At 36.1% G+C, this 14,088-nt stretch overlaps 1 pseudogene; it reads right to left on the bottom strand.

The window, feature by feature from the left end:
* Positions 1–427: 427 nt before the first annotated feature.
* LOC131054778 (ATPase family AAA domain-containing protein At1g05910-like) lies at positions 428–13,802 on the bottom strand (annotated as a pseudogene).
* Between the last annotated feature and the right edge of the window lie 286 nt (positions 13,803–14,088).

Raw genomic sequence — 14,088 nt, 5'->3', positions numbered from 1 at the left:
TTTATTCAACCTGAAAGAGAACAATATCATGAAGAAATCTGTTTACAAAGTGAGCATATTCTCACTGAAACCTATGTATTACCAAGATTTCCTGTGCATATGTCACAGTATTAATGATATCTTCTCTTATTTCCCCTGTAGCAGGATTAAGGTCTTCACTGCAAAATTCACTCCTTTAAATTTCTCTGACTGTGAAACCGCCGTTCGCGACGTGGAAAACGCGAAACGAAGTTCTCCCGTCGCGTTTCTGGTAACATAGCAGTTCATAGGACATTCCGTTACAAAACTCTCTTTAAAAATTTCTTTCATCGGATGAGAAGTCCTTCAAAAATTTAAAAATCATAGTTTTGTCCACATCTTTCAATGATATCACCCCTCGACAAATTAGAGCCCCAAAAAAAACTTCATAGGACATTCGGTTACAAAACTATCTATGAAAATTGCTTTCATCAGATGAGAAGTCCTTCAAGAATTTAATAATTGTAGGTTTGTTCGCATCTGCTAAGGATATCACCCTTCGACAAATTAGAGCATAAAGTCTTTCAAGTTTCTGAGATTCCATAACCTTCGGTACATTTCACAAAATTATCTTCTATTGATTCAATCTGTTCTGCCAAGTGATTGCTTATTGGCACTTTGGAAGAGGATTTGCGTTCCGGTTGATTCATTATTTCTTCTTGATTATTTGCCTCACATTGCTGCACACCTTTAAATGCCTCATTTGTCACACTACCATGAAGGCATTTTGTTTTTAGAGTATTCTGCCCAGGAGTATCAATCTCCATGGGTTGTGATCTGTCCTCAGCAAATGGATCAGAGTCCCCAGCCACAACTTTACCTGTAGAAAAAACACATTCTGAGAATTTCAATACAATTGTGCTTCTAATTCTAAATATCAAAAATAAAAAAGGATTACAAGTGGCATGGTGCAAAGCATAATTCCACCTTGATCAGGATCACTATTCTGCTTTGAGTGCTTCAAGACCTCGTAACTTTGAGATACATTCATATCAGGCTGAACGTTGCGTAAGCATTCACTTGCTCTTGTAATATGAACTGGTTGAGCAACAGGATTCGAAGGAAAATTTGTAGTTGAATCCTCTGACAAACGAGTTGGCCCACCCTGAGCAGCAATTTTATCACAAAAGGCAACTAATGCAGGATCCATTTGGGAAAGCATGCCAAGAATCTGATTATGCGTAAGACAAGGATTAGCAAAGTGAACAATAAATGCTTACTACTTGACATAAAACATTTGAACTTCGATTACTGTATCCCTTAGTGCATATGCTCTGCTGACAATTCGAGCTCCATTGTAGTCATCACCATTATATGCCTGTTATGCAAAACTAATGATAGTTATTATCAGGAATGAATGGAAAACAAATTTTTGTTCAACCCCATAAAGCTGATAGGATCATAGGCATGTCCAATCATGCTTACTTTTGCATTGGCTGGAATTAGTTCCACATCTTGCAGGAATGCTGAGCATGTCAAGTAACGTCGATTATCTACTCGCTGCAATAACGTCGATTGGATTTTGAACTATTGCATAATAGTCAGGAGCGTCTTCATCCATGACAGGGTAATGGAAGACACTGAACCGTTTTTCATACAGAAGTCTGCACATTGTATGTGGATACATATAAGCACTCAAAATTAATTTTCACTTGGTAAACACATCCTCAACAAATGAATCAAATAATGATTGATGCATCACTACAAAACCTGCTGCAGACATCCCGAAGACACATTCGGCTGCAGACATCCCGAAGACACATTCGGAATCGTCGAATAGCATGCTCCTCTGCTTCTACCTTGGCACGTAGCTCAGTTTCACTTGGTCCTCTTGCTGCTTTTGGTACCTTTGGAAGTTCAGGATTAGAAACATTCTTTTTAGGAGTAATTACTACTTGTTGATCAGGGATAGTAAGAATAGCATCAACCAGTTGCGAGATGAATCTACACCTGTCATCTGAACTTGGTTTTTCTACTTGGTAACTGCACATAAAGCAAAAGAATGTAATCCATTCAGGATTTTACCTTCTATTATACTAAACCAAAATAAAATTTGCAATGCATTCAAGGTGTACCAGATACCATCGAATTCATGTACACTCAATTCAATGACAAATTCAATTTATACAGAATCAGAAGCTAACGAGGTACCTGGTACTCAATGCTATACAGAATGGATTCACGTGCCTTAGCATAATAATGGATTAAAGTCGATTATCTACTCGCTGCAGTAAAGTAGTGATATACATTGGATTTTGAGCTACTGCATAATAGTCAAGAGCGTCTTCATCCATGACAGGGTAATGGAAGACACTGAACCGTTTTTCATATAGAAGTCTGCACATTGTATGTGGATACATATAAGCACTCAAAATTAATTTTCACTTGGTAAACACATCCTCAACAAATGAATCAAATAATGATTGATGCATCACTACAAAACCTGCTGCAGACATCCAGAAAACACATTCGGAGTCGTCTAGTAGCATGCTCCTCTACTTCTACCTTGGCACGTAGCTCAGTTTCACTTGGTCCTCTTGCTGCTTTTGGTACCTTTGGAAGTTCAGGATTAGAAACATTCTTTTTAGGAGTAATTACTACTTGTTGATCAGGGATAGTAAGAACAACATCAATCAGTTGCGAGATGAATCTACATCTACACCTGTCATCTGAACTTGGTTTTTCTACTTGGTAACTGCACATAAAGCAAAAGAATGTAATCCATTCAGGATTTTACCTTCTATTATACTAAACCAAAATAAAATTTGCAATGCATTCAAGGTGTACCAAATACCATCGAATTCATGTACACTCAATTCAATGACAAATTCAATTTATACAAAGTCAGAAGCTAATGAGGTACCTGGTACTCAATGCTATACAGAAAAGGATTCACCTGCCTTAGCATAATCTTCAACAAACTAAGCAGAAAAAATACAAAAACTAAGACAATGATGTCCTTGATACATACATATAGCGACGACCAAACAAGGATGCAGCTTCTCCATCCAATTCATCAGAGGGTACAAAGGAGGTTGCAAGAAGTAATAAAGGAAGGTCTGATGGCAATTCTTCCAGTATAGATAGTAGAACAGCTCTTAGCTGATCATGGGCCTATGAAGCTCAGTGAAACAAACAAAATCAGATATATAGTCATTTTAGGAATCTCTAGCAATAAAAACAAAGCGATTTCAAATATATCACAGGAAATCCCAAAGGCGCAGAGCTTTAAAAGTATAAGTGTACTAATGTAATGATATACACACCGTCTCCCACCAAAGTTGAAGTTGAGGCAGATACAAGATAGAAGGAGTAGTCCTCCTTGCTTCTCCCACAATGTGTGCTAGTGCTTCCTCAGGGGTCCGTACACTTGGGTCGGACAAAAGTGATGGAAGCCCAAGACAATGCACAGGGAACCTCTCTAATTCATGTAAAACGGCAGGGCCAATGTGATCCTGGCAAGAAAAGTAGAAATATAGCATCATTCAGAAATGTAGCTAGATTAGAAGCCAGCCAATTCAAAAGTTTTAAAAAACAGACTCATGTTATAGATGTGTAAACATCTATGAAAGCAATTTCTAACCGTACCAAGCCAGCACCCTCCTTCCTACAAAGTAGAAGTCTTGGTCTTTAAACAAATAGAATGGAAGAACCATAGGGAAATCCAAGTAACTTGGCAAGATGGCAAGAACTGTCATTCAACGAATCTTTTTTATCACCCTTGGCCACTATGTAGAAGATGTCAGAAAGATAATCACTGATTATTTTTAGTTGTTCTTGTAAGCATGGAGCTATTACTGGGGACAATGGCCTTGACTGTACTATTGCACCTCTATGGGCAGCAGGAGTAATAGTAGACATAGCTTCCAAGAAATCATGCTTCTCTACTTTCACAGAATCCAAATCTATGACAAACTTATCATCACTAGTGTATATTTGAGGATATTTCTCACGAAAAGCATTAATTACAGCTTTTGTGCACAAAGCTTTTAAATCAGCACCACAATACCCCATACAAGCTGCTGCTAATTCCATTCTTAATTCCTCTGATAAAGGATCCTTCCACTTTCTTGTGTGGATCTTTAATATCTTAGCTCGTGCTTTACAATTGGGTAAGGAAAATACAAATTCACGATCAAACCGACTAGGCCGGCGAGGAGCTCCATCAATAGCATCAATCCTATTTGTCGCTCCAATAAGCACTACTTGACCTCTAGAGTCTAGACCATCCATTAGAGCAAGAAGCGTAGATACAATAGAATTGTGAATTTGTTCTTGTTTACTAGACTTCACTAGGGCAAGACCATCTATTTCATCAAAAAATATTATGGATGGTTGGTTCCTTTGTGCTTCTTCAAAAAGTAATTTCACCTGCGGCTCAACTTCCCCAACCCACATGCTGAGCACATCAGCTCCCTTTCGCATGTAAAAGTTTACTTTCTGTCCTGCCTTGGAAGCTGCACATGCTAAAGCCCTTGCAATCAACATTTTTTCGGTTCCCGGAGGACCACACAATAAGACTCCCCTTGGAGGAGAGATGTGATAATTTGCAAAGAAATCAAGATAGAGAAGAGGGAAAAAAACCATTTCTTTCAATGCATCAATGTGGTCAGAAAGCCCTCCAATATCATCAAAACACACTGTTTCATCAACCTGCAAGGGTCAAATGTCAGCTCCACCTTTTGAACTAGGCTCAACAGGTTGTGCACCTACACCTCCATAACCAAACGTATCACGTTGGTGTCCCCATCTAGATGTTGCAACTTTCAAACCCCATGCAGTTGCGTTATGCATGTCAAGTCCGCCACAAACCCATTGCTGACCAAAGTTTGTATTTCCCACATGCATCCATGATGATGAACCAACAGGACCCTGATCCATCTCTTCCACAAGAAGAGAATCATCTGAATCATCAACTCTTTGTGCACAATGACGTTTTTCCGCCCTTGAGCCACCTCATCTCACATCACGTGCATTTTTTATTCCCATTCCTTTATGCAGTACTTTTTGTGGTGGAGATTGTAGTCATTGCTTTTCTTCTTTTTCAAGAGAAAACCTCCTCGCCTCAGTGCAATTTCGGAGAGAATACCATCTCCTTCCTTCTTGTTCTTTACCCTCCTCACCGTCTTCCTCAACTTCATCAAATTCATCTTCCTCTCCTTCATCCCCAGCCTCCCCTTTATCTCTATCATCTTCCTCCTCTGTGCATTCCTGGTCTTCAAAATCTTGAGAAGAATATCGGATGGTTGACTTTCGAGGCCGAAGTCCTTCTCGCCGTGGCAAAGATATAGTATCTCTTGTCCTCTTCTCTTGCATTGGACTGGACTGCTCATCCTGGCTAGGGTTATTCTCAACTTTAATAGTAGTTGGCCTATATGTTTGTCTCTGCAGCCATTGATACCCAAAATTATAATATTATGCAACAAAGTATTGGGCAAGAGAACTTATATCTTCACAAAAACCAGAAACAATGGAGATTGGAGAAAATCCTACCATCAGATCTGCATCCTCTGTGTCTATGTTATCTATTTCATAATCCTCTAAATTGATAGAATTTGTCCTGTTTCTTTTAGAACGAGGTGGATTGGACGTATGTGACTGCCAGTATAAGCAACTTCAACATAAAAATTTAATCATGAAAGATGCCTACATATTTGACAACGTAACGAGTACAAATTTCTTGGAAAGACAAGCTAAGAACTCTATCGGTTACCTGCACGTTCATGCTCTCTGTCTGATTCGAAGGACCAACAGTTTTATGCACCTGAGAAAAGAAATCAAAATAATTTAGAGGTTTTTACAAGATAAATGAGAAATCCACAATGATCTACATAAAAAAGTATAGAATGATGGATGTATTGTAATAAACAAAGTCTCAAGTATCCATGACTCAAAAAGCACAGATCAATGAGAAGCGAAGAAAAGTTTCAAAGTAAAAATGATTTATTATTTAAATCAGCATAAATATTCATCTCTGCCAAGTAAAATGCTGAAGAACACTAGCATACTGAAACAAAGAAGAAAATAGACTCAGTTTAAAACTTACATAAACAAATTATAGAGCTTTAGTATGGTAGTTGTAGCCTAACACCTTAATTGTGAGATTATCATGCTGACTATGCCTTATAGAATTGGGCCTTTAGAAATTTGTTCACTGAATATTGTTGCTTTGTATGGTAGTTTTAGCCTAACACCATGGCTCGAGAGATGATAAAATGCTATAACATTTGTAAAGGGGTTTGATATTGTGGTAGATGATTTATGTTCAGTCATGCTTGGTACAAATTTTGAATATAACAATTTGTGATAAGCAGTTTGTGAAATGATAAATACTGTTTTTGAGTATCACTTCTGATTGCAGGAGTTATTGTAAGGAAACAAAAAATGATGATTTTACTCTATCATTACATACTGTTCATGAGAGGAATACATATATGAGATATGTCTAGATCTATTGATTTATAATTTGTTGGATGAATATGTCTGAATCCCCAATTAGAGGGATAAATTTCCCAAAATGTAGAGGTTGTATTAATTACAGAATGTGCAAGATGTTTGATCTAGATGACAACATGAGAAGTTAATAATAATAACTTGGCTTAATCTTAACATCCATAAAGAGTATGTATTAATATTGGAAAATGTTTAGTCAATGAGAAATTTCAGTGGGCAGCGTGAATGTCACTGACATCATAGTTACCAAATAGAGGTGGGTAATGAATAAGATCTCAATTAATTAAGTCTAGTATCACTCCTTCGTGTCGTACAGTCTGTAACCATATAGATTGTTATGATTGGATGTTGACGTATTGATAAACTTAGGTGGTAGATTGGTATTAAATATATCACGAATAAATTGAACATGGCTAATATTATCTTTGTCTGACTGCATTCTCAACATGTTTCCTTTCTCCTCTTATGACGATTTATGGGAAAAATCTCTATACTCATCAAGTTCTTATATTATCACCTCATGGTTTGAGCAATTGTACTCTTACACATTCTTCCTTCCTATATTACTCTTACACATTCTTCCATCCTATAGATTTTCATAGTATCGTCATGTTTCAATAATCACTATGTTGTCCTTCCCATGTTATTAGGAGTATGAAACCCATGTTTGCAAAAAGAACGGCCTAGGTGATTTAAAACAATCACCCCATTTATAAGTACTCATAAAGCATACTCATGGAATAACTAAGCATACTCAATCACGTTGAAACATGTAAGATAAGGGACATTCATTCAAAACAATAAGAATTCATGCTGAAAGTACATGAAACAATTGCATAAGATACAAAGCACATCCATGGATGAACACATGGGAGGCAATACACATAGAGCCGGAAGCATACATGAGAAAGGTATACAGAAACACTTTATGAATGAATCCAATACATCAAGTATGAATGAATCCAATACATCAAGTATGAAGCATATAGATTAATACATAAGGCATGAGTCATACACACGAATAAACGTAAGGTGTAAAGTACAAAGTATACAAATGAATTACATAAGGCAAGAAGCATCCATGCAAAACATGGAATATACACATAAGGCATGAATACATGTAAAGCATGAAGTGTACGCATGAAGTATACACATGAATTCACTTAAGGCATGAAGCAAGTATACATAAGTACCATAAGACATGAAGTGCACATAGGCATGAAATAATGGATACATGTAAGCCAAGAAGCAACATAGATGACTATATGCAAGGCATGAAGTAATGCACACAAGGCATGAAGGAGCTATGTAAAGTATGAACCATACATATGAAAACATGCAAGACATGAATCATACATGTAAACCATGAAGTAATACATAAATACACAAAAGGTACAAGAATATAAGAGAAAGGTACTCGTGGAGTGGACATGCTGAAGACACATCGATCATGAAGCATACAAGAGAGAGGTATTCATGGAATAGACATCTGAAAACATCTCATTCATGAAGTAACATAAATACACATAAGATATAAAACACATATGCTAGACACATGATAGACATGGTGCAAGCACAAGGTATACATGAGGAAAGTGTACATATAAAACACCCATGGAGTAGGCATGCTCAAAACACATAAGAAACACGTAAGACACGAAGCAGTTAAAGGCACACTCATAAGAATGCAATGTTGGCCTAACCAATTCAATTTTTTATTTATTTATTTATTTGAGAAGAGACTGGAATAATTAGTCCTAACTGAGTAGTTGTTTTGTCCAACAGGCTAGCAGAATCATGCTCTGATACCACTATAATGTTCCCTAATTAGTTACACTTTAATTTAACCTAAATTTGGCCAAATTTATAAATAGGTAATTGGGTTTTATAGGTGTACCTTTGTATACTGTTTTCCTGCAACAAAATTAGAGAACATATATGAAATAATACTTAAACTGAAAAATGAACTATATTAAATGATATCAAATTTTCTATATTAATGACTGTTAGAATTATAATTGTGGGATATAATCTAAGTTACCATTTCGGGTTCAGGCACCAGTTCGGGTTCGAAGAACCCGGTATGCCAGTATGGCAAAATTTTGAAAAGGGGTTTGGGTTCGTTAGTACACAAACATGTAAATTATATATATATATATGTATATATATATATACATACATATATATACATATATATGTATATATATATATATATACATACATATATATATGTATATATATATACATGTATATATATGTATATAAATATACATATATATGTATATATATGTATGTATATATATGCAGTGCCCCTCGCAAGGTCCCGGGGCAGCACCCAGGGTGCGCTCCCTATCGCTGTAGAGGGCGGGGTCGAGGGGATGTGCCCCCGCTACCAACACTAGATTAAAACCTTCAAACCCACACGGAACTCCATGGCGTGCATCAATTTTTTGCTTTTTTAAGATGTCAGGAACAAGGCCAAAGAAGTCAAAATTCTGATCAAGGTGCATTCTCCCATACGGGAATTATGATTTCTGACTTGTTCTTTCGTAAAGAATTGTGCTTCTCTCTTGGTTGTAAGATGCATAGGTGTGTGGCTTGAGACATAGGGTCATTTTAATTTTTTATGTGGTGGAATTCAAAAAAAAAAAATTTGCAAAAAAAAAATTCATTTTTGGACTGTCAAACCCTTGGGTTCGTCTTGGGTCCTCTTGGGTTCGACCCTGGGTCATCTTGGGTTTGCCCTAGTTTGAACTAGGCCTGTGAACCACAAAGCTTGTCCGAACCACAGGCGAACCGGACCTGAACCTTGAACCAGGACCGTACTGGACTAGTATCAAGGGTCTAGGGGGCCGAACCCGGTAACTCAGGATATAATCATATTATTATATTTCCTAAATGAGATCAGATTATTATATAAAGTTAGTTTGTAAGTCAGTTACTAATAAATTCCTTTAGTCCATTAGTTGGATAGGGTGTCCTAGAAACCATCCCTCCTAGGCCCAAGGGCAGAATACCATATCCCCCTTGGTTCCATATGGCAGGTGTTAGGCATCCATCATGGAGTGGTGTACCTAGCGAGGTGTTCTATCGCTATTCCCCCTCATCACAACCGCCTTCTCTCTTAAGCCCAAGAACAGATGCTTCACCCCTCTTGGCTCCATGTGGCACATGTTAGGCATCCACTATGGAGTGGCATACTTAAGAGAGTCCCTCATTTACAATGAACCTTTTGTGATATTCCAAAGAAGTCATATTTGTCATTCAATTGAACTAATTATGATAATCAATTGGTACTTGACATAGTTTTTATACTTCATCATATTATATTGCCTTAGTGTCTTATATCAGATTGTTAACAGTTATTTCTGTTAGTATTACTTTAAATCAGAATTATTCATTAATTTTTATTGTTGTATTTTATGTTATTAGCATGGTACAGTATTATAGCAACTTATACAAACTAAATTTGATTGCCTTATTCCTTCTGAATTCATTAACAGATATATATGTGTGTGTCTTATGTCTAATAGTGTTCTCATGTATAATCATTTTAATGCTATCTTAATAATTATACATTATTTGCTTCTGAACTTTATATCATATTAATTCCATTAATTTAATTAAGACCATATAAAATTATATATATATAATATCAGCTATTATATTCCATTACAGGCCCTCTTCTCTTTTATTATCCTTGCTGGCAGTTTCTGTACATTTCTCTATCCTTGCTGGCAGATCTGACTTTCTTGTTCCCCTCTTGTATTCTCCCTATTCCCATTTGTACAGGGGGGTATTTATCCTACCTCCCCAAGTGGTGAAGAGCCACGATGGTCTCTTAATAGGCAGCACCCCGCTTTTTGAAGAGTTGATGTCCCTCTATTTCTGACGGCTCGTTTCAAGAAGAGCATCACTTCATATAAAACCGGATTTGGAACTATTCAAATCACCCTTTAAAGAATGGTTATCGGGCCTTGGTAAATATAGGGGTTAATTGGTTAACATAAATAATATAAGTTTTAATACAAAGCACCATTATAATATAATGCGTATTGTTAATATAATATTATTTATTGCTAATATAATAACATCATTCAATATAAAATGTAAATTGATAATATATAATATTATTTTAATGTTAATGTGATATAATATAATTTTGATATGTTTTTAACATATAATTTTATATGGCAAAAACTATATTAATTATTTCTACTATAAATGTGGGGACATGACAATCTTCCCTTCCCCAGATTACTTGTCCTCAAACAATTTCAAATTAGGGTGATCACAATGCTAGTGCTCAAGATGACTCTACTCTGATATTACTACATGTTGTAGGTTTGAATTAAGGCATATATGCTTTTACCTTGAGTGTGAGTTATAACCAATAGTGGGAAATTGGCATGATTTAACTTAAGACAAGCCCGCTCTCTTCTAGAGGAAAGGATCAAGGCCGTCCAATTGTGTTTGCAAAAACTGGTTAGGTTGGCAATATGATGATTTGAAAAAAGACCTTAATTGTGAGATTATCATGCTGCCTATGCCTTATAGAATGGGGCCCTTAGAAATTTGTTCACTGAATATTGTTGTTTTGTATGGTAGTTGTAGCCTAACACCATTGCTCGAGAGATGATAAGTTGCTATCACACTTGTAAAGGGGTTTGATATCATGGAAGATGATTATGTTGAGTCACGTTTGGTACAAATTTTGAACATAACAATTTGTGATAAGCAATTTGTGAAATGATAAATACTATTTTTGAGTATCACTTCTGATTGCAGGAGTTATTGTAAGGAAACCACAAGTGATGATTTTACTCTATCATTACATATTGTTCATGAGAGAAATACACATATCAGATATGTCTAAATTTATTGATTTATAATTTGTTGGATGAATATGTCTAAATCCCCAATTAGAGGGATAAATTTCCCAAAATGTAGAGGTTGTATTAATTAGAGAATGTGCAAGATTTTTGATCTAGATGACAACATGAAAAGTTAATAATAATAACTTGGATTAATCTTAACATCCATAAAGAGTATGTATTAATATTGGAAAATGTTTAGTCAATGAGAAATTTCAGTGGGCAGTGTGAATGTCACTAACATCATAGTTACCAAATAGAGGTGGGTAATGAATAAGATCTCAATTAATTAAGTCTGGTATCACTCCTTCATGTCGTACAGTCCGTAACCATATAGATTGTTATGATTGGATATTGACGTATTGGTAAACTTAGGTGGTAGATTGGTATTAAATATATCATGAATAAATTGAACATGGCTAATATTATCTTTGTCTGACTGCATTCTCAACATGTTTCCTTTCTCCTCTTATGACGATTTATGGGCAAAATCTCTATACTCATCAAGTTCTTATATTATCACCTCATGGTTTGAGCAATTGTACTCTTACACATTCTTCCTTCCTATATTACTCTTACACATTCTTCCATCCTATAGATTTTCATAGTATCATCATGTTTCAGTAATCCCTATGTTGTCCTTCCCATGTTATTAGGAGTATGAAACCCATGTTTGCAAAGAGAAGGGCCTAGGTGATTTAAAACAATCACCCCATTTATAAGTACTCATAAATCATACTCATGGAATAACTAAGCATATTCAATCACGTTGAAACATGTAAGATAGGGGGCATTCGTTCAAAACAAAAATAATTCATGTTGTAAGTACATGAAACAATTGCATAAGATACAAAGCACATCCATGGATGAACACATGGGTGGCAATACACATAGAGGCGGAAGCATACATGAGAAAGGTATGCAGAAACACTTTATGAATGAATCCAATAAATCAAGTATGAAGCATACAGATGAATACATAAGGCATGAGTCATACACACGAATACACGTAAGGTGTAAAGTACAAAGTATACAAATGAATTACATAAGGCAAGAAGCATCCATGCAAAACATGGAATATACACATAAGGCACGAATACATGTAAAGCATGAAGTGTACACATGAATTCACTTAAGGCATGAAGCGAGTATACATAAGTACCATAAGACATGAAGTGCACACAGGCATGAAATATAATCCAAGAAATTATAATAATGTCCACCATTAACAAAGAATTTGGTTTACATTTATATGATGTATTTCTTCATTTGGCTACAAACACTGCATTGTTATTGACATGTCTTTACAATAAGTGTTCATTAACTATGATATCAACTGAAGCTGTTAAGACTTAAGAATATAACAACAAATGCCCCTGGAGTAGGAGATTATTGTACCCTATGTAAAGCTGAAAAAATGTTATATATCTTCCAAACTTCAAGTTCATGGACAATCAGATAACTTCATAGATATCTAAAAAGAAAATTAGGAGGACAAATCCTATACTAGATCACCACCAAACAAGATATTAGTTTTTTAAGATCACTACCAAACAAGACACCATTTTGATGTATGAGAGTACACTCATGCAAGCATTCCACTAGATGATTTGTTTTTTCCATTTACCTTATGTTGCTTTGAACTATACAACCCTACCCGCTCCAAATTTATAAATAAGACCTCAGTTACATTCAATAACAAAACCTAAGCCATTGCAAAAATTAAAACCATCAATGGAATTGTAGCGTACAAGTTGGAGCAATCACCGAAAGGAAAGTGTTCAATTCTTGTGGGTTTAGGTCCCCGGTGATAAACCCAAGCGAATTGAAAATTGGATACAACCAGAATTATATACATCCTCTTGAAAGAGGGGGAAAAAAAAATAGAAGGGGTTTTCACATACACTAAAACATCATCTAAATCTGAGTTGCAAATACATAAGATTGGATACAGCCAGAATTACACATCCTCTTGAAAGAGGGGAAAAAGAAAAAATAGAAGGGGTTTTTGCATACACTAAAACATCATTTAAATCTGAGTTGAAAATACATAAGAATGATAAATCATGAACCCATAAAAATAGAAAAAAGCTTATGACACAAGGAAACATCCTCTGGCAAAAGAAAGTTTTTCCATTCTAAACTGCATGCATTTTCGCATACAATAAAAATACGAGGAGAAATATGGTGGCAAACCGGGGCAAACTAAAACATTGCATACAAGGAGTGAAACACCATCTCAGGAACACAACCAATTATTCTTTTGCACATCACTTGTTGGGTTTTCCAGCCGCGATAAAAACAGAGATGCACTGTAAGAGATTGACTTACACTTAAATAAGCTACATTGCGTAGATTAGGTGTGGGCTGCAGCATTTGGGCAAGGCAGGATGCCAATACAAGGCACCTTTTCTTGAGCCTGGGACTATGCTCGTGCTTATGCTTGTCATGATACATCTGCAGGCTGTGGTGGAGATTCTGCCTCCTGCGCAGGGCTCTCTTTTGCGAATTCTTCTTCTCCTTCTATTTCTGTTTCTTTGACTCTCCACTGCGTTTTGCAGGCGAAGGGGAGGTTGACGCTTTTCCATCCATAGCTCATACAAATCAAAGCAGCTATAGACAGCGATCTACAGATAGCGACTCTTTCTTCTTCTTTGTTTTTTTGTTGTTAAGACAGCGACTCTTTCTTCTTCTTTGTTTCTTTGTTGTTAAGACATAATTCCCTGGATCTGTCCCTCCAATA

The sequence above is a fragment of the Cryptomeria japonica genome, chromosome 2 (genome assembly GCF_030272615.1).
Source record: "Cryptomeria japonica chromosome 2, Sugi_1.0, whole genome shotgun sequence".
Lineage (NCBI taxonomy): Eukaryota > Viridiplantae > Streptophyta > Pinopsida > Cupressales > Cupressaceae > Cryptomeria > Cryptomeria japonica.
Note: the sequence above shows the minus strand (reverse complement) of the source record. Positions and strands in the feature narration are given on the sequence as shown.